Here is a 22722-nt window from a genome sequence, read left to right on the forward strand (position 1 = left end):
AGAGCAGGTGCTTCATTCCTGAATCCACCATTCAGAGAGATCCAAACTAGAGAATGATGCGGGGAAAAAAAATTTGTCCCTGCCCCATACCCGAAAATTTGTCCCCATGCCTACCCCATCCTCAGGAGCTTGGTCCCCCATCTTCGCCAGCCATCTGGATACCACCCGCACAGGACTTGAATAGTGATGATTTTATACTGAACTTATTTTATTAAAGTATAAAAAGAAACAATATAAACACAAATAATATACAGCAAGGATCAACAAAACCCGTCTCCCCTCCCCTCCACAAATATCTCCTCCACTGTCGAGAAAACTGAATAAGCCAAATTATTACAGAATGCTACACAGAAAAATCATGCTAACAGAATACTGCAGTCACACATGACAGGAATGCAACTAGGGCAACTGCCCCCTGGTTAGACAGAGCTCTAAGCCAGCTGGAAGCTAAAGAAGCACAGCCTGGGCTTTGTAGTTCCCAGTTATGTCTAACACCAGCTCTAACAGGATACATATTTCAAATCTGATATATTCTAATCACAAAATAGAAAATAACATTATTTTTTCTACCTTTTGTTGTCTTGTCATTTTATTCTTCAAATCATATTGGTCTCAGGGACTGGTCTCTCTTTTCTTTTGGCTTCTCTTAACTCACATGCCAGGGTCTCCTGAACATTTGACATTTCTTAATGCTCACCATCCATCTTTATTGTTCAGCATCTCCCTTCTCTATGTCTCCTATATGTCCCTTTCTAGTATTTCCCCTGTGCCCATCTCCCTGCCTTCATCATCTCACCATTTCATGATCCCCTCCCAATGTGTACAGGGAGTGGGGAAAGAGAGAGATATACAGGGTGCATCTCTCCCACTACCTCTACTGCCACATCCAACATTTCTCCCTCTCTCATCCCCTGGATCATGTGCAGCATTTTTAACCACTGCCCACCAGCCCCATGCCCAATATTTCTCCTTCTATCACCCCTCTCCAGCACCATGCCACACCTCTCCCTCCATCACTATGTCCAACGTTCCTCCCCCTTGCATCCCCTTCAATCTGTCCCTCTGTTCCCTCTCCACCACCATATTCAACATTTCTCCCTCTCATCCTTCTCTTCCCCAAGCAACACTACCTCACTCCTCTCTCTCTATGCCCAACAATTTTCCCCTTTCTTCCTTTTTCCCCATGTGCACCATCTCTTTCTCTCTCACTCACACCCTCATGCCCAATAATTCTCCCTTTCTATTCCCTCCCTCCCTTGTATCCTAAGTTAGTGTCCCCTTCCTTCCTCGTGTCCCAAGTTCATGCCCCCTCCCTTCCTTCTGTGCCTCAAGTTCATGCCCCCTCTTCCCTGCCTTCCAGCCTTTGTCTTAAATTTGTGCCTCTCCCGTGTCCCGATGCACTCCTTCCCCCCTCCTCTCTCCCTTACTTACTTGCTCTAGGGCTGCATTCGCTCCCTTCAGGGCCGTCCAGCTGGGCTGCTCCTTCTTACCTTCAGTGGCTCTTGTTTGCAGGGATGCAGCAACTCTTACATGCTGCACGTGGCTGACCTGGAAGCCATCTCTGCTTGGTGGCTGGAGAGAGTGGGCATCTCTCCCGCTGCCTGGGAGTTGCTAAGCGGCGGGTGAGAGTAGGTATCTCTCCCATTGCCGAGGGGATGTTGGGGTGGTATGTTGCATGGTGGCAGGAAAGAGTGGGCATCTCTCCTGCTGTCAGGTGGAGGGTTGCTTGACTTCGACAAGCCAACAACCTTCTGTATGATCTGGAACTTGTCCTCTTGCCTCTATGATATTACACCTCTAGTAGCTACCTAGATGGGGCTAACTCGTGGGAGTATAATCTGGCTGTCACTTGTCATAGGGAGTCTGCTGCAAGCACAGCAAGTAGGGTCCCCCTCAGGACAAGGATCACTAGGCACCTGAATAGGGAGAATTGTAAACTGCATTGGAAAATGTGGTATATGACCAATAAACCACTCAAGCACAAAACCCCTCATTCACTTCCATGGGCCTCTTTAGGTTTTCCCAAACCTCCAGAAGATTCTGGTACCAGTTTCAAGCAGGTATAGGAAGCCCTAGAAAAAAGAAACACGTTAAAAGTGGCCGGGGGTCGAGTCACAGATGCTGGCACCTCAGTGGCTCAGGGATGCTGCCAGTGACTGCTGTGCTTGCTAGAAAGGAGTTTCTGGTCATCTTTGGAGAAAGTCCTTGGGGGGGATCCCCACCAGCCACAGCAAAGGTCAGCAAGTACTTCAGCACTGGAGAAATAAAACCAGAAATGTGTTTCCTTTTTCTTTTGAACACAAAGGGAGTTGAGAGAGAGAGAGAGGAATCCAGGGTGCATCTCTCCCATCCCCTCCACTGCCACATCCAACATGTCTCCCTCTCTCAATCCCCGGATCATGTGCAGCATCTTTCACCCCTGCCCATCAGCCCCATGCCCAACATTTCTCCTATCACCCCTCCCCAGCACCATGCCACATCTCTCCCTCCACCCCTACATCCAACATTCCTCCCTCTTGCATTCCTTTCAATCTGTCTCACTGTTCCCTCTCCAACATTTCTCCCTCTCATCTTTTTCTTTTGTACCTCACCCTCCCTATGCTGAAAAATTCTTTCTTCTATTCCCCCAGTGCACCATCTCTCTTTCACTCTCACTCACACAAGCATGTCCAACAATTCTCCCTTTCTAGTTCCGCCCCAGCTCTGCATTTTTCTCTCCCTCCCATGTCCCAAGCTCTGTCCCCTCCCTCGCTCCCTTTTCTGAACCAAACTCATACCCACTCCCTTCATTCTGCGTCTCAAGTTCGTGCCCCTCCCCCGTGGGATCTGCGGCTTCCTGTCATTTCCGTTCTGGTGCAGCTCTCTAGTGGAGACACTCTCAAACAGAGAGAAAGGTGAAAAAAATACTGGTAGTAACTCACAGGAAACTCTCAGCCCACTCAATTTGGCACTATACCAGTGGTCTCAAACTCGCAGCCTAGGGGCCACATGCGGCCCGCCAGGTACTATTTTGAGGCCCTCGGTATGTTTATCATAATCACAAAAGTAAAATAAAATAGTTTCTTGATCAAATGTCTCTTCTATATATATAAAATCGGAGGTATGTATGTGTGTATGTATGTGTGTGTGTATGTGCCGCGATCACGCAAAAACGGCTTGACCGATTTGAACGAAACTTGGTATGCAGATCCCTTACTACCTGGGATGATATGTTCTGGGGGTCTCGCGGCCCACCTGCACACATGGGCGGAGCTACAAACAGAAAATCAGATTTCACCCATTCATGTCAATGGAAAAAATGTAAAAAGCTGCCATTCTCACAGTAATTCAAAAACGGCTTGACCGATTTGAACGAAACTTGGTATGCAGATCCCTCACTACCTGGGATGATATGTTCTGGGGGTCTCGCGGCCCACCTGCACACGTGGGCGGAGCTACAAACAGAAAATCAGATTTCACCCATTCATGTCAATGGAAAAAATGTAAAAAGCTGCCATTCTCACAGTAATTCAAAAACGGCTTGACCGATTTGAACGAAACTTGGTATGCAGATCCCTCACTACCTGGGGTGATATGTTCTGGGGGTCTCGCGGCCCACCTGCACACGTGGGCGGAGCTACAAACAGAAAATCACATTTCACCCATTCATGTCAATGGAAAAAATGTAAAAAGATGCCATTCTCACAGTAATTCAAAAACGGCTTGACCGATTTAAACGAAACTTGGTATGCAGATCCCTCACTACCTGGGGTGATATGTTCTGGGGGTCTCGCAGCCCACCTGCACACGTGGGCGGAGCTACAAACAGAAAATCAGATTTCACCCATTCATGTCAATGGAAAAAATGTAAAAAGCTGCCATTCTCACAGTAATTCAAAAACGGCTTGACCGATTTGAACGAAACTTGGTATGCAGATCCCTCACTACCTGGGGTGATATGTTCTGGGGGTCTCGCGGCCCACCTGCACACGTGGGCGGAGCTACAAACAGAAAATCAGATTTCACCCATTCATGTCAATGGAAAAAATGTTACAAGCTGCCATTCTCACAGTAATTCCAACTATAAAACACTTTCTATGACACTATAACCACTAGGGACATCGTTTCTATTCTACCACAGACACCATACATATAGAGTTTGTATGTTCTAACTGTGTTTGTAACTGTTTCCTTCCTGCACCCCAGTTCATAATGTTATTACATTACATGAGTACTCACATATGCTGAACTAGGAACACAGGTTCCATTCTGAACCGGGAAAAAACTGCATGGAGTTTCTTTTCAACCTGAGTTTCCACATATTGAGTTGTTTAAATCAATACTGAAACTTTTGGATGCCACTTATTCCAACAGATCTTCCTTTTCAGTATAAGAGATTGCAAATTCCAGTGAGACTTGCATTCTCTATCACAATCAACAAATCACAGGGACAGACTATTACATACTGTGGAGTGGATTTAAGATCCCCCTGTTTTTCCCATGGACAACTCTATGTTGCTTGCTCAAGGGTGGGTTCACCCAAGAATTTATATGTTCTTGCTCCTGCAGGTGAAACTAAAAATGTTGTTTATAATCAAGTTTTGTGTTAGTTGTATTGTATTCATTTTGTCAAATATTTCACATTATAATTTGAATATTGTACTTTTTATAAAGCTGTAAAAAAATAATTTCATTCACCACTATAAAGTATCTTTATTTCAATCCATTTACTGTGTTATTTCTATAATTAAATACCCGTGCAACGCCGGGGCATCAGCTAGTTAGCTATAAATTAAAATATTATTATTAAGACTTAGCCAAAAGGAAATATTTATAAATTATAAAGAGTTTTATCTCATGCAAAATTGTCATTTCTTTAATAAGACATTAACTATTTTTTTCTGAGGCCCTCCAAGTACCTACAAATTCAAAATGTGGCCCTGTAAAGGGTTTGAGTTTGAGACCACTGACCTATACTGTGGAGGTTACATGGCCAACACTAATGGGGAAAATTCGTTTGGCTCATGGTTAATATTTAATCAAGCACATCTGGCAAAAAAAAGAACTTTCCGTTAACCCCCTCCTCCAAAAAAAAAAAATCAATTGTCCCAACAAGTCAGGGTTACCGCACAGACCTCTCCTCTCCCCTTTTACAAAGCCGCGCTATAACCGTAGGGATTTAAAGGGCTTTGGGGGTTTTGCAGTGGCGGCGGCTTTGGAAACGGAGGAGGGAGGGAAGAGTGCGCGCGCGTTAAAAGGGTGCGCTGCAAAGGACGCCATGAAAAGAAAATCATACCGACTGGTCACTTGAGCCAAATTTAAAAAGCGCACGAGCTCCGGTTCCCCAACACCAGGGCCACGTCTCGCGGGAGGAGGAGCCTGGCGGCGCGCGGGCTGGGCAGTGAAGTAAGGGAAGCGCTGCACGCGCTCGTAGCAGAGAGGCAACTGCTGGCAGAAGTTGTGTGTCGTCTCTGAAAAGAACTGAACGCCGTCCCCGGCAGGTAAAAAGCGACATAGGAAGCTCCAGCCCAAAGATTTCGCTATTTTTTTTTTTTTTTGTACCGTTACCTCGGTGGCTACTTTCAACACTGTTGAAAGTCATAAGGGAGGAAGAGACACGTTGGCTGTTCTCCAAGTATTGCTCTTAGGTGGCTTTGGGTTTTTTGTTCAACTCGCACTAATTCTGTATTCTCCATTTCTGCTTATAAATGAGTTACAGTATATCTCACCCTTTTTTTTTTTTTTAAGTGCTATTTCCTGCAACAGAATCGTATGGGCGTTCCTACGGAAGCAGGATAGCAATTTGTCCCTGTGGGACTGAAAAGGCTTTCTTGCCTAAAACTATTTGAAAACATGTCAACCTTTGGGACATGAGTCCTGGATTGTGCTTAGTAAGTGCGTCTGCGCAACGTCTCATTTTGCAGTAACTGATAGATTGTGAGAGACCGGGGTTGAACTTGTTTTGGACCCTCTGGTTAAATTTTCACTGTCCTCGCCCCCTCCCCCTGCATGGAGCAGAATTGGAGATGTGTTTTTTTTTTTTTTTTTGTAGCGTTCTAGTAAGTAGATCAGTTAAGGGAAAATAGAATTAAACACTGGAGTGGAATGTGTTCAAGGATCCTAGGCTAAAATCTCGCAGGGCTCCTTGTGATCTGGGGCGAATCTCTTCATTGCTTTATGCACACATTTGTAATTCAGGGAACTCCGGTCCTCAAGAGCCGTATTCCAGTCGGGTTTTCAGGATTTCCCCAATGAATATGCATTGAAAGCAGTGCATGCAAATAGATCTCATGCATATTCATTGGGGAAATCCTGAAAACCCGACTGGAATGTGGCTTTCGAGGACCGGAGTTCCCTACCCCTGCTCTAGGGGCAGGAAATTACCTGCTGTAATTGAATGTAAGTTGCCTTCAGCATCTATTGGAAAGGCCTTACTTAAATCCTGGATATTAAAATAATTGTCATGGCTAGGTATGGAATCGGGAGGGGAGAGAAGAGATTAAAAACATACACAACTTATATTTTTTTATGTTTTAAGATTTAATACATAAAATTATCACTTGAGCTAGATTAAGGCATAGGTAAACATAAAGGAAAGGCCTTGGGGGCTCGTTTTACAAAAGCTGTGGTAGAGGTTTCTACCGCGGGCGAGGTAAACGCTCTGGCGCTCACGGGAATTCTGTGAGCGTTGGAGCATTTACCTCAAAGGCCCGCGGTAGTAATCTCTACCACAGCTTTTGTAAAAGCCAGAGGCGTTTGTTAGTGAAAACTTTTGCTCAAGTGAACTGGTTTAAAACAGGGGTGGTTATCCAGTTCCTCCAAGGCTTCTGTAGTGAATATGCATGAGATTGATTTTGTATACAATGGCAGCAGTACATACAAACCAATCTCTTGCATTTTTGTTGTGGGACGTTTGAAAACCTGACTGGTTAGTGGCCTTCAAGGACTGTGGTTGCCCATCCCTAGTTTAAAAGGTATTTGAAAGGCAGTGTGTGTGTGATTGTAAGATTTTTGTATCTTGTACAGCCATCCTGTATTTTTATTTGGAGGTCTACTCCAGTGGTTCCCAATCCTGTCCTGGAGGAACACCAGGCCAATTGGGTTTTCAGGCTAGCCCTAATGAATATGTATGAAGCAAATTTGCATGCCTATCACTTCCATCATATGCAAATCTCTCTCATGCATATTCATTAGGGCTAGCCTGAAAACCCGATTGGCCTGGTGTTCCTCCAGGACAGGGTTGGGAATCACTGGTCTACTCTAAATCTTCTAGTTAGGTGATCCATTTGGTCACTTCCAAATAATAAGTCATTAATCCTCATCCTTTGTATATCGTACATATTTTAAATCTTGGCAAAGAGTAAAAATCCAGTTAAAAAAAAAAAAATCTGGTGCATTTCTTTGGTAATTTTATTTTGGCTTGTTCTAGAACAGGGGTGTCAAAGTCCCTCCTCGAGGGCTGCAATCCAGTTAGGTTTTCAGGATTTCCCCAATGAATATGCATGAGATCTATTAGCATACAATGAAAGCAGTGCATGCAAATAGATCTCATGCATATTCATTGGGGAAATCCTGAAAACCCAACTGGATTGTGGCCCTCGAGGAGGGCCTTTGACACCCATGTTCTAGAATCTGACCAAATTTTGGTTTTGGCTTGGGTGCATTTTAAACTGCAACTTTCTGCATTATGTCTCGTGACTCTTTCTCCTCCCTTGAGAGGCAGTCTCCTTCCAGATCCACTCGTAGGCTGCCGCCGCTGCCCCCCCTCTCCCCTGCCTACTATACCACACCACCCTGGTGGTCTAGTAGCTAGTGGGGGCAGGAGCAATCCACAGGAGCTTCTGCCCATGCAGTGTCTGCAGTCAAAATGTGTGCCATAATAACTTCAGCAGCAGGCTCATGAGGTGGTTGCTGGAGGTCATGGTAGCCGTTTTGAGATTGGAGCTGGCACAGATCGGGAGTGACCGCAGATCCTCCTGCCACAGCTAGACACTAGAACACCAGGGTGTGAAGGTAGGCCCAGAGCGGAGATGAAGGAGGGAGTGGGGAGCTCCTTTGGTTCAGAGAGTGTGGAAGCGATTTTGGCTTCAGTTTAAACTGAGCGACATGTGGTTTTGATCATCCTCTTAAGTTTTCTTCAGTCATGCCTGTTCTCTAAAATAGTCTGTCCAAAGTGCGTTTTTAAGTCTACTTTTGATTACATACTGCCTTAAAACAGAGTACACGTCTCCCTCTGTGTTTGCGGTTTCCGCAATCGCGGTTTTGATTCACGTTTTTTTAGCTTGCTGGCTCTTCTCCCCCCAAATTATGTCAGCTTGCATAGAGAAATTACTGATTCCAAGCGTTTACAGAGAAAATCGCTGATTCTCGGCATTTTTTCACCGTTTTGCCTCTCCTTCATGAACAGGCCAGGTCTCCCACCGTGTTATTCGCGGTTTCACCATATTCACAATGGTTTTTTAATAGAAAACCGCAAATAACCTATGAAAAAGTTATTTGCGGGTCTGTTAATCCCCTATCACAGCGAATATGGAGGGAGCAGTGTAGTAAACTGAAATGGCTTTGGTTTACTGGAGATACTCGTTGTGTAATTTCTGGGAAGTGGTGTGCCATTTTTAATAAACTTGATGGGGAAACAGTGACTTGCTATATGATTGATGCAATGCTTTTGTCTGCAGCTTTGTGTCTGTGTATCATGTTCTCCATTTCTCTCTTTTTGATAACTACTTGAGTCCATAGCTCTCCCTGCTTCTCCTTTACTGAAATAGTTAATGGCTCCAGCTAACCCGTGGCCTGTGTTTTGCATTATGATACCAGTAGGACAAAGGAGCAAGTGGGGATTGCTCTGACTCCCTTTCTTTGACCCAGATTCTGAGCTGGATTCATAATTGTTTTGATTAGGCATGGGTGACGAAAAATATCAGAGCAGGTAGATGAAATCTCCAGATTTTGGGCCCCTTGAACATTTTGGTGTTCCAGGATTATGCCCTTGTTGCTTTTTCTAAATGTGGACTCTCGCTCTCTGGAAAATCGTTAGTTGTGTCCTCCGTGGATTTAAAGCCTACCCAAGGACCTAAAAATTGTAGCTAATTTTTGTAATTGGTAAGGTGGTCCTTCAAAGTTAAGCAATTCTAAGCTCTTTGTAATACTCCTGCGATATGACACCCCAAAACACCAATTTTGGTACTACCATTGATTCTGATGCTTTTTCTAAATTCTTCCAATATAAATTGGCAAATGCTGGTACAGGTTAAGAACGAGTTACGTTTTTAAAGCTGTTTTTAAGTCGATTTGTATGTAACTCAGAGCTGTAGATTTTAAGATTCTTGCTGTTTACCTCTGTTCCCAGCTGACAAAAGGGCCAACTACCCAGTGTTCCCTCTAAGGTACAGCATGCACAACCACATACTGTTCTTAACCCTTTCAGGACCATAAGGATCGTAGGCCAATTTTTGTGGTTTTGACGACATTTTATGGTAAAAAGGGCTTGCAGATGCCAAAAAATTGATTTTTTTTGTGAAATATCATTATTTTTATTTAAAAAATCAAACTTCTGGCTTATGGACAGTGTGGCAAGTGAATCTTCTCGTCAATCTGGCAACGACGCTAATGAATGAATGTCGGAACCAGTTTGTTTACATAAAGGCAGTATCATATGGAATCCGTACATATCAAATTTAGAACCGTAGACTATCCCAATCAAAATTTATAGGATTTTAAAGTTATGGGACAAATATGTCCCTTGGTCCTGAAAGGGTTAATGTGGCCTGCATCATTCCTGAATCTGTTGCAGGAGAAGGGGGTGGAATGTGTAGAAAGTCTGTGCCACTGGAAATACTGCTCAGTCAAATCAAATGCAATCGCAACCACGTTGTTAAGTATGAGTCGTACTTAAGACGGTCACCCGGTGCTTACACTTTAACAAACCATGGTTTTTTTTTGTTTTTTTTTTTTTACTAAGCTGTGGTAAACTCCAGCGCAAGTTTAATGCAGGTTAAAAAGACATTACCACGGAACATACATTGGAGGTCCCACAGTAGATCCGGGATTGGCATAAGCTTTCCACATGATAAAAAATATGTATTCTTTTAGTGAAGGCCACGCCAACTCTCTGCCTTCCAGTACGCTGCACACTAACCAATTAGCAATTCAAGTCGGAAGACTGGAAAAATGGCAGAGCTGCAGATGCCGCTCAGCGTGGCAATCTTATGTTCTATCTTTTTCTGACCTAAATATTACATAAGGACATAAGAATTGCCGCTGTTGGGTCAGACCAGTAGTCCATTGTGCCCAGCAGTCCGCTCACGCGGCGGCCCTTAGTCAAAGACCAGCGCCCTACCTGCGTACGTTCTGGTTCAGCAGGAACTTGTCTAACTTTGTCTTGAATCCCTGGAGGGTGTTTCCCCCACGACAAGACTCCGGAAGAGCGTTCCAGTTTTCTACCACTCTCTGAGTGAAGAAGAACTTCCTTACATTCGTACGGAATCTATCCCCTTTCAATTTTAGAGAGTGCCCTCTCGTTCTCCCTACCTTGGAGAGGGTGAACAACCTGTCCTTATATACCCTTCAGTACCTTGAATGCTTCTATCATGTCCCCTCTCAATATCCTCTGTTCGAGGGAGAAGAGGCCCAGTTTCTCTAATCTTTCGCTGTACGACAGCTCCTCCAGCCCCTTAACCATCTTAGTCGCTCTTCTCTGGACCCTTTCGAGTAGTACGTGGTGGACTGATGACAATAAATGGGATGTGGCTTTACCAGGTTTTAAACTATACAGGAGAGATAGGTCACACAAGAAGGGTGGAGGAATAGCGTTATACATAAAAGAATCCATACCTTCAACCAGGATGGAAACAACAGTAAGGGCGGGCGACTTGGAATCACTATGGGTTAAGCTACCAGGAGGAACTGGAGCAGACACAAAATTGGGTCTGTACTATCGCCCACCTGGACAAACGTAAGAAATCGACCAGGATCTGGAGGCTGAACTGAGGCAGGTATACAAAAGCGGAAGTGTGGTGGTGATGGGAGGCTTCAACTTCCCGGGAATAAACTGGAGTATTGGGCACTCAAACTGCATGATGGAGACCAAATTCCTGGAGGTCACGAGGGATTGTTTCATGGAACAGCTGGTCACGGAACCAACACGGGGTGATGCCACTCTTGACCTAATCCTCAACGGACTAGGGGGACCCGCTAAGGAGGTGGCGGTACTAGCCCCACTAGGAAACAGCGATCACAACACGATCCAGTACAGGCTAGAGATTGGATCATCAAAGGTAAAAAGAACTACAACGACTGCACTTAACTTCAAAAAAGGGAATTATGATGCCATGAGGAAAATGGTGAGAAAGAAACTCAACGACAGCGCAAGGAAGATGGACTCCGTAGAAAATGCCTGGGCCCTACTCAAGGGCACAGTGCACGAAGCACAGAACCTGTGCATCCCCAAGTACAGGAAAGGGTGCAAAAAAAATAGAACAAAAAACCCAGTGTGGATAACAAATGCAGTAAAAAAAGCGATAAGTGACAAGAAAGCATCATTCAAAAAATGGAAAAAGGACAAAACAGAGGAGAAACAAAAGGAGTGTCACCGAGTGGTTAGGAAAGCAAAAAGAGAATATGAAGAGAGACTGGCGGGGGAAGCAACAAACTTCAAATCATTCTTCACGTACGTTCTTCATGTATGGCGACCAGTGCTGGACGCAGTACTCCAGGTGAGGGCGCACCATGTCCCGGTACAGCGGCATGATAACCTTCTCCGATCTTTTTGTGATACCTTTCTTTATCATTCCTAGCATTCTGTTAGCCTTTTTTGCTGCTGCACATTGCATGGACGGCTTTATCGACTTGTCAATCATAACTCCCAAGTCTCATTCCAAAAACCGAATGTCTGGTCCCAAGGACTTAGGATAAATGATCTTGTACCTGTATGACAGTACAAATCCCAACCTTTATGTACAAAAAAAAAATTAATAATAATGCCACCTTAGCAGACTGTTTATGGATTTATGGTTTGAAAAATTGGCCATTCTTAACATTTTGGATCTGCTACTTAGTCCCCTTTTCCCAGAGACAAATCACATTTATGGAAGGTCTGTTGAGTAAGGTTTGTCTCTTTTGTAGATAACATAATGTGCCATAGGGTAGACACTGGAAGCTCCGGATAACATGACGAGGATCTGTTGAAGCTTGAAGAACGGACTAGAACAGGGGTAGGCAATTCCAGTCCTCAAGAACCACAGGCAGGTCAGGTTTTCAGGATAGGCAGAAGGAATATATATGAGATGGATTTGCATGCACTGCCTCCATCAGATGCAAATCTATCTCATGCATATTTATTGTGGATATTCTGAAGACCTGCCTGTGGCTCTCGAGGACAGGAATTGCCTACCCCCTCTGGTCTAAAATAATTAGCAGTTAAGATTTAATGCAAAAAAAAATGTGGGATTATGCATTTGAGATGCCAAATCCCAAGGTAGCAGCAGTACAAGATAGGAGATGAAGAACTAGCCTGCATGAAAGAGCAATATCTGTCAGAAATAGTGACAGCAAAAGCCAGCAGAATGATTGTGTGGATAGGGAGAGGAATGGCCATCGGCAAAAAGGTGGTAATAATGCCTACGTAGAAGTCTCTGGTGCTCCCCCTACTGGTTGGGTTTTTTTTTGTTGTTTTTTTTTTTTTACCTTAGCACCATGGAACTCATTGCCTCGATTACAGTTGAGAAATCATATGACAGTGTTTCTCCAATCTGTGTGTTGGGTAATGTGGCAAAATCACAGGGGTGACACAAAGGAAGAAGCAAATGAGCTGCCACTCTAGAACCCCACCTCCCTCCCTCAAGTGGGAAACCTCTCTCCCTTCCCTGTGCTGCAGCTTACAATCTTTGGGCTGCTGGCAGCTTAAACAACACTGCCTTCGGTGACAGGAAGCTTTCTCTGTATTGCAGTGTCTTGTCTCTGCGGGGACAGGAAATTGAACGGAAGGGAAAGCTGCTGGTCTACCGAAGACAATGTGTTTAAGCTGCCAGCAGCCCGAAGATTCACAACAAGGCCCCTACGTAGGAAAACACAACCACAAGCAACCACAAACTTAAATGTAGAAAAAAATCAGACTTAAACCTCGATAAGCCATATGCAGTTCAACACCAGTGAAAGAGAAACAGCACTCTACACTTTGGAATATAAAAAGAAAGCAATGCAAATTTACAGTAAAACTGCATTTTCTGTTCATGAAGTAGAAATAAAATTATTTTTTTCTACCATTGTTGTCTGGCCATTTTATTCACGTTTATCCCAGTTTCTGCTTTCCTCTGTCCTTTTCTTTCCAGGGTCTGCAGTCCATCTGCCTCTTCTCTCATTCCTGCTTTCACTTCCTCTCCTACATCCATCTCTGACTTTAACCGTTTCCTTTCAGTTTTCCTCCCATTTATTTTTCTGCATCTCTATCTGATTCTATTTCTCCTTTTTTTTTTTGCTTACTCTTTCCTCTCTGCCCCCTTCCAGCATCTTCTTTTTCTTTCCCCCTTTATTTTCACTCTTCTAACCAGTGTCTACCGTCTTGCCCCCTCCATCCAGCTTATCCACTCCCCTCTTCCCCAACACCTCATCTCTCTCTCCCTCCCTCCATCCACATCCAAGATCTCTCACCATCACCTTATTTTGATTTTAGGAAAACATTAAAGACCCGTCTGTTTGACATGTCTGTATCCTAGTACTACAACTGTTCAACTCATTTTTATTTCTTAGCTGATGCATTTCAATTTTAACTGATTCTTAATTGATGTATTCCAATTAATTGATTGCTTTATTATGTCATTTCAATTTTATTGATTGTTTGTATTTTTATCTTGCTATGAACCGCTTTGAACCTTTTTTGGTGTAGCGGTATATAAAAAATAAATTATTATTATTATTTTACCCTTTGCTTCTTCCAACAGAGTCACGGGGCAGGCCTGACATGCAAGGCAGCTGATTCCTCCCGGCGGTAGCTGCGGCAATCCTCCATGCTGCTTGTCGGCTGCTGGGAGGAGGGGGGAGTGAGGAGTTGGCTTCTCATCCGGATTGTGAGAAGCCCTCCCTTCGGTCCGGTTCTGATCCCATTAAACCAGCTGGCAATAACGAAGCCAGACGCTGCGGGAGGCCTTCCCTCTTGCTAAATCGCTAAAGGCTCTGCCGGTCTTGATCCCGCCCCTTAAAGTCAGGAAGTAACTTCAGAGGGGGGTGGGATCGAGACCGGCAGAGCCTTTAGCGATTTGGCAAGGGACTTAAATTTAAACTACAGTAGTAGACTCAAATATAAACAGACCCCCCCCCCTATTTTGGGGCCCAGAAATCTCAGTAAATCTCAGTTTATATTCAAGTATATACTTCAGGGGAGTAGTGGGAGATCTGTATCAGTATATTCTTCTTTTGCACTTCTGCTTTTCCTGTGTGCTGGTTTTCATAAAACTGGACTGTTGTAAGAGATGTTGCAGTAATCCACCTGACACTCCTTTTACCTACTTTTTGTTTTTTTTTAACTGTTAACAAAATTCTGTTCCTTATTTATGCCTCTGCTTCCTGAAGTGCAGTTGATGTCTGTCCATTGGTCTACTTTCTTCAGTGGCTTCCCCTGACAGAATCGCGTTCAAAATAATTTAACAATTGGCTATTTATGAATTCCTTGTCGTGCCATTGATTTACCTTTACTGTCTTTGTCACAAATCTTTTTGAACCCTTTCTTTGTTTCCAGGCATATTGCCTTCTTACTTCCTCCCACCTTCTGGAATATGCATGAGATCTATTTACATGCACTGCTTTCAATGCATATTCATTGGGGAAATCCTGAAAACCTGATTAGATTTCGGCCCTCAAGGACTGGAGTTGGCCATGTCTGCCCTAGGTAAATCATCTGGCAAACAGTCTTTCTAGTGGTCAAGTGGCTGGGAGAATATCAGAATGGTACTGTAATTCATCCTTTCAAAGGTGGGTTTTCCCCATTTTCTTCTAAATTGGGTGATCTTCAGACAAGTCAGGTTCTCAAACCCTTCATAAGCTTGGATGTATGCAGAATTGTGGGATGTATACAGATCAAACTGGTATTTAAATTCCTGAATTGATAGTTAAATGAGATGGTTAGATGAATTGGGACATATTAAATGCCCAACTCTAAGACAAACCTGGGTATTGGATGAATGTGAGATCGATTGATTTTTATATGTATGTATCCTATATCTATATGTATATAATCAGAACTAAGCAGTTCACAGATTAATACGACATAATACAATAAAATCAATACACAAAGGAACACCATTTGCATGATAGGAAAGAACCAGTTTACAATAATATTCAGTCAAATCAAATTCATAAGAGGGTGGGCAAAACTAAATGGAAAAAAGAAGCTCAAAAGTCAGGTTTATTCTTTTTTTTTTTTTTTTTTTTTTTTAAAAGGAGGCTTTAAATTTCAGGAGATGTCAACTTGTGGTAGTTTGAGCATTGTCCTGCAATATACAGCAAAACCTTGGTTGGCAAGCATAATTCGTTCCAGAAGCATGCTTGTAATCGAAAGCACTCGTATATCAAAGCAAATTTCCCCATAGGAAATAATGGAAACTTAGATGATTAGTTCCACAACCCAAAAATTTTAATACAAAATACTATAAGCACTTGTATTGCAAAACCTCACTCGTTTCGAACAGTTACTACACTCTTGTAGTGTCGGAGAGAGAGAGAAGAACCATCGGCTCAGTTGTGATGTGTGTATACTGTATGTACTTGTATTGCAAAACATTGCTTGTATATCAAGTTAAAATGTAATAAAATGTTTTGCTTGTCTTGCAAAACACTTGCAAACCAAGTTACCTGCAATATTCTTTGGGGTTTCAGTGTAGAAGAGGTTTGGGTATGATGCTTGATGAGGTCATAAGGATATAAGCTTTGTGAATAAGCAATGACATCAATTGAAGATGCATTTTCAGTTACAGCCTAAACTAGAGGAATGCTTTAAGAATAGTGATGCATGCTATTTACTTGGAAGTTTAAAACTACTGAAATGTTATTTGCAAGAATGTTGATTGTGATTTTAAGAGGCTTCAAAAGCTCCATAACATGACTGCTAGGTTGTGTAGGCAAAATAGGAGAGGGCTCATCCATTAAGTTGCATTGGCTTCATGCACAAGAATATTTCTAATTTATCTTTGTTATTTAAAGTACAGTAAAATTTTGGTTTACGAGCATAATTTGTTCCGAAAACATGCTTGCAATCCAAAGCACTTGTATATCAAAGCGAATTTCCCCATAAGAAATAATGGAAACTCAAGACGATTCATTCCACAACCCAAAAACTTTAATACAAAATACTATACGTACTTGTATTGCAAGACTTTGCTCGTTTAGAACAGTCACTACACTCCTGTAGTGTCGGAGAGAAGAACCATCGGCTCAGTTGTGATGATGTGACGCGTGTATACTGTATGTACTTGTATTGCAAGACATTGCTTGTGTATCAAGTTAAAAGTTAATGAAATTGTTCTGCTTGTTTTGCAAAACACCTGCATACCTAGGGGTCCTTTTACTAAGGTGCGCTAGCTGTTTTAGCACAATATTAGTGCACGCTAACGCGTCCATTATAGTCTATGGACGCATTGGCATTTAGCGCGTGCCTTAGTAAAAGGGTCCCCAAGTTACTTGCAATCCAAGGTTTTACTGTAGTTCCTAGCTCAAAGCCACTGTGCTTGAAAGAACTGATTGAGGGTTACCATCTCGTAGATCCTTTTATGCTCTGAGTTCCCAAATTTATTAATGGTTCTGGATACAGATGATGTAAGAGAGATTTAAGTGGAGGAAAAGAATATTCAGTTGTTCCAAAGCTGTGGAACAGTTTATTTTTATTTTTTTACCATTGAGGATACAATAATCCTTGCATTTTCAATATGATTGAAGGCTTTTGTTCAACAGGTTGTTTTTGTTTTTTGCTTTTGTCGGAGTTTAATCTTTCTATTCTAGATATTTTTTTAAATTGCTGTCACTTTAAGAACCTGGTACTGTTTTTAAATTAGCTGAGATACCATGCTTTTCAAGCTATTTGTGGAGTACCCCATAGCCAGTCCGGTTTTCAAGAGATCAACAATAAACGTACTGCCTCCAGTGCATGCAAATCTTCTCTTAAATCTCTCTTATTTAATTTTCTATACCATTCTCCCAGGTGAGCTCAGAACAGTTTACATGAATTTATTCAGGTATTCAAGCATTTTTCCCTCTCTGTCCTGGCGAGCTCATAATCTATCTAATGTGCCTGGGGCAATGGGGGGATTAAGTAACTTGCCCAGGGTCACAAGGAGCAGCGTGGGTTTGAACCCACAACCTCAGGGTGCTGAGGCTGTAGCTTTTAACCACTGTGCCACACAGGAATTGAATGGGTTTTGGTGCATTTGCCACGGGGGAATCATCGCTACCTTGGCTTTGTAAACTTCTTTGTGCCCCTCTGCCTAGACCAGACTTGGGCAACTCTGGTCCTCAAGGGCCGTTATCCAATCAGGTTTTCCCCAATGCATATGCATTGAAAGCAGTGCGTGCAAATAGATCTCATGCATATGCATTGGGGAAATCTTGAAAACCTGATTGGATTCCGGCCCTCTAGGACCGAAGTTGCCCATGTCTGGCCTAGACCCTACCTGGATGGTGGCAAATCACTTAGCACCCCAATCAAGAAGGGGGGCATACATGTATAAGAACACTGTCAGCCTTCCAACTCTGCTCACCTTAAGCAGCTCTGCTACCTCTATCGTCATAGCAACCCCGGGGGGGGGGGGGGTTACATTAGTATTTTATAATGTAAGCCAGGTGCCTAGATTTCTAAATTTTATAGAATTAATAATAACTTTAACAATAATAATAACTTTATTTTTTCTATACTGCCATAATCTTGCGACTTCTAGGCGGTTCACAGTGAAGAATAGCTGTACAATCAGCGATTACAGTATACAAATGGAGAAGAGGTCACAGAGCGGCCTGTGATTACATGGTGCAGATTAGTAAGAAGAAAGATATACATAGGTTACAATAGAAATGTTGTAAAACCAGCAAATAGCAGAATACAAATGGAGAAAAAGCCATTGAGCAGTCAGAGAATACGAAGTTCAAAATACTGTGAGGGGGAAAAGTGGATTCAGTATGATGAGCAGTAACTTTAAAAAAGGGGGGAGGAAGACTGGCTATGAAATAAATTTGTTGAACAGGGTGGTCTTTAATTCTTTCCGAAAAGCGCCATATGTCCAACCTGGCGCCATCAATGAAGTAGCCTAACCAAGTTTGCTGCCTACCAGCTTGAAACTTGAATGTTCTATCTAGAAAGGTTCGGTATCTGCAGCCTGTAATCTTCGGGTAGGGCAAAGAGGTTGTGGTTTCTGGTTATCCTTGTGGGGGAGAAAAGTTCGAAATGAGGTAGTAGATGGGGGCCATTCCCCACACCAGTTTATAGCAAAAGCAAGAGAATTTGAGTAATATTCGAGCCTCAATTGGTAACCAATGCAGCAGTTTGTAGAAGGGACTGGCATGGTCTTTTTTCTTTAGACCGAATATTAGGCGGACGGCTGTGTTTTGAACTATTTTTAATTTTCTCACGGTTTTTTTTAGGTATACCCACATAAATGATGTTACAGTAGTCCAGGGTGGATAGAATCAGCGACTGTACCAGAAGTCTGAAAGATAGGGGGTCAAAGTGGCTTCAGTGTCTATAAAGGGCACCTGGTTATAGAATTTTTAAAATATTTTTTTAAAATTTTATTTAAGAATTACCTTCTTGGTTTGTAAACCATCTTGATATTTGTCTATGAAAGGGCATATAGAATGTCCAAATATAAAAATGACAATTTATAGGAAGTGGATACAGATGTTATGATTACTGCGTGTTGACAGTAAATGTATAAACTTCTCTCTTTTTTTTTTTTTTTTTTATCTTGAAAACCTGAATGGTTAGTTGGCTCTGAGGACTGGGGTTGAGTGCCCTACTGAGTCGGGAGGCCATCGCCTCCTGAATTGCCCTAACCCAAAGCTTCAGTTAATCCTTGTGCTAAAATGAGAGCATTTGTTCTTTTAAATCTTGGTGGTTTCAAGACTTCCTGGGTGGTGTTTTGTTTTACTTTCTTTTTTTTTTTAAGAGGATGATTGAAGCAGGCTGAGTTTAAGGAAGGAAACTGCAATTTGATTGTTTGCTTTTGTCAGCTTACATAAGAAAGGAAGAATAGCCTGTGTGCTTTGCTTTCACAAGATGTGTATATTAGAACTTATTTCCTCTGGTTGCGGTTCTTAATCTAGTTAAAAAATAAATTTAAAAAAATTCCAGATTAACAAACCTGTGTTCTGTTTAAAGCAGTGGTTCCTGACCCTGTTCTAGAGGACCACCAGCTAGTTGGATTTTTGGGGTAGCCCTAATGAATATGCATGAGAGAGATTTGCATATAATGGAGGTGACCAGGCTTGCAAATCTGTTCCATGCCATGGCATATTCATTACAACTATCCTGAAAACCTGACTGGGTGGTTGGGAGCTGCTGGTTTAAAGGAAAATAGGTTTAGGAGGCAAACTGCTCATTAGAATAACTGAATGTGCTGGAATCGGGGCTGTGGAGTCGGAGACAATTTTGGGTACCTGGAGTCGGCTTCGAAGGATTTATCTACCGAGTCCATAGCCAGACATGGGTGAAAAGGACCTCCTGCTGTACCCAATCCGTTTGCTAGGTGGACTTTGCGAGTCTGGAAAGGGGATGCACGCCAGTTGTTGGGTAAGGTTAAGGGGTATCATCATCTACCTTTTGAGGTTTGCCCCTGATTTTGTACCGGGTAGGGAAGGGGGGATATTTCGGAGATGGGAACAAAAAGGGTTGCAGTACTTTGGCCAGTTCCTGGAGGGGGAATTCATTCGAGCATTTCCTGTGTTTCAAGCTCGGTTCCAATTGGACTCGTAGGGCTTCGGAGTTGGAGACAATTTTGGGTACCTGGAGTCAGAGTCGTGAGTATCAGAAACTGAGGAGTCGAAGGATTTATCTACCGACTCCACAGCCCTGGCTGGAATTTAGACTACTGCAGGCATATGTAACCCAATCTTGATACCTAGATAGGCAGGATTATACCAGAAAAGGGATTTACATACACTGGGTCTCTTAAGATACATGATCGTGATGAGGTAGGGCTTGGAAAAGCAGGCCTAACTTTTTTTTTTGTTGTTGTTATTATTGCCCATTGTATAATGCTATAATATATAGCCTCCACTGTGCAAGATCCCACCATACCATGTACTATTGCACTTTTTATTGCCCATTATATAATGCTCCAAGTCACCTCTGGTATTGTATGGCCTCCACTGTTCATACTAGGTCAGCCATGCTTGTAATGCTATCTTTTGCCATGCTATGCCCATCAAGCTATGTCTCGCCATACCATGTTTTACCATGCTTTAACTATGTTTTGCCACCTTTGTCGGGCAGTGTCCTGTCATGTCATGTTTGTCATCACTTTGTATAAATACACTTTAATATGAATGTAAACTTGTAATTTGTTCTGACCTCTCCTGGGAGGACAGGATATAAAATCAAAGAAATAAATAGCGTTTGCTCATATCTCCCTGGGATTCCTGAACTCTAGGTTGTGTTTAGGAAGTGCTGCTGCGATAACCTTTTGGTTACAAAAAGCTGCTTAAACTTGGAAAAAGCCAGCACTTGGAAGAGAAGTCAGAATATTTTTTTCCCCATGAACTACAAAATATTTAATTTATAACATTTTTTTATTGAATAAATCAGTAAATATATATAATATTATAATACAATAAAATAGTCATTAAATTAAAATTCATCATTTATTTCCATCAAATATCTTTCATTTCTTCAAAATATATTTCCAAAATACCCATTATCTCTCAATCCCCTCCCCCTAATTCCTACCCCCTTCCCTTTTCCTATTGACCTCAATCTCCTCCCCCTAATTCCTACCCCCTTCCCTTTTCCTATTGACCACTCCCCCCTATCCTCCCCCAAAATTTAGTTTAACTTTTTTTATTGAAATAATCATACTAACCCCCCCAAACCCAATGAAAGTTGACAAAAATAAAGAATAATAAAAGTAAAGAACTGGCATTTTAGATAAATAATCATAGCTTCAATGTAAATCATTAAAAATTAAACTTCTTGTCTTAGTTGAAAGATTCTGAATATACGGATCCCAAATTTCCATAAACATACGAATTTTCCTAGCCGAACTCCTAACTTCCCAAGTCTCAAATAACAATAGACGATGAAATTGATTCCTCCAATGCCAAAAACTAGGAGCTTCTTTTGATAACCAAAATTGCATAATACATTTATGTCCTATTATACACGCCTTTTGAAATAAGAGGCGCTTCTTTTTACCAAAAACCCCACAAGCCGCAGCTTTTCCAAAAATTACTCCCCTTGATGAATCTACAACAGAACAACCCCATAATGAGCCTAAAAATAACAGGCAGACCAGAATGACCTAATTAAAGGGCATGACCAAAAAGCATGAATTAAAGTACCAGGATCCTTATTACACTTAATACAAAATATTTAATTTAAACACACAAACAAAAATCAAACCGTGCTTCTATTTTTTCTGTAACTGCTCCAATGACTTGGAATTCTCTTCCTTTGTATATAAGACTCGAACAAGATTTGCAGAAATTTAAGAGTAGTTTAAAGTGCCTTCTTTTTAAAGAAGCCTTTAACTGAAAATACAATGTCCAACCAAGATGTAATACTTTACGATTTCAGCCATCTCCAAATTAAGATTTCTAATAACTCTCTTATTCGACCCCACTTCCGCCAGCAATTCTCTTCTTCCTACCCTCCTTATGTACTTCCCTTTTATGTACTTTTTCTTTAAAATTATATTTCCTCCCCTCTTGCCTATTGTTTCCCGTGGCTTTAAAAAGCAAATACCCAAGTAGGTCTGGTTAATGAATTATGTATATGTGATTTCTCTAAAATCATATTTTTATCTTTTGTACAACGCTTTGTAATTTGGAAAAGCGTTCAATCAAATAATATGAATAAACTTGAATAGAATGTTCAAGTAAGATTAAAAAAATTAATATATTAATATAAAAATAAGAACATAACATAAGAATAGCTTTACTGAGTCAGACCAATATTGCCCATTGTATAATGCTATAATGTATAGCCTCCACTGTGCAAGATCCCACCATACCATGTACTATTGCACTTTTTATTGCCCATTATATAATTCTCCAAGTCACCTCTGGTGGTATAATGTTTTGCCATGCTATGCCCATCAAGCTATGTCTCGCCATACATACCATGTTTTACCATGCTTTAGCTATGTTTTGCCGCCTTTGTCGGGACAGTGTCCTGCCATGTCATGTTTGTCATCACCTTGTATAAATACACTTTAATATGAATGTAAACTTGTAACTTGTTCTGACCTCTCCTGGGAGGACAGGATATAAAATGTTATGCCCAATAGTGATTTAAATGCAAATACAAATAATCCGGGGCTCCATTGTGCTAAATCCTAGTGAAATTAATGCTTTGATGTCTGATTTCACATTGCTGCTTTTATTATTTGTTAAAGCTCAATACCCATTCTTTGTATTCAGTATTCATATTTGGCTGAATAATTGACATTTGTATTTGGATGAATAGTAAAATGCATTTAGTACAGCTCTATTATATAGTACAAATATGTACAGAACAGAACCTTTTTTTTTTTTTTTCATTTGTTATGCAACAGT

The 22722-nt window shown here is 41.8% G+C and overlaps 1 protein-coding gene across 1 annotated transcript in view; it reads left to right on the plus strand.

Moving 5' to 3' along the window:
* The first annotated feature begins 5109 nt into the window (after positions 1-5109).
* Positions 5110-22722, plus strand: part of LITAF (lipopolysaccharide induced TNF factor) — a 36861-nt gene continuing 19248 nt past the window's right edge. The window contains exon 1 of the mRNA XM_033962653.1: positions 5110-5480. The gene's annotated coding sequence lies outside the window, so the exon portion shown is untranslated. The remainder of the gene's footprint in view (positions 5481-22722) is intronic.

The sequence above is a fragment of the Geotrypetes seraphini genome, chromosome 11 (assembly GCF_902459505.1).
Source record: "Geotrypetes seraphini chromosome 11, aGeoSer1.1, whole genome shotgun sequence".
In the NCBI taxonomy this organism is placed as follows: domain Eukaryota; kingdom Metazoa; phylum Chordata; class Amphibia; order Gymnophiona; family Dermophiidae; genus Geotrypetes; species Geotrypetes seraphini.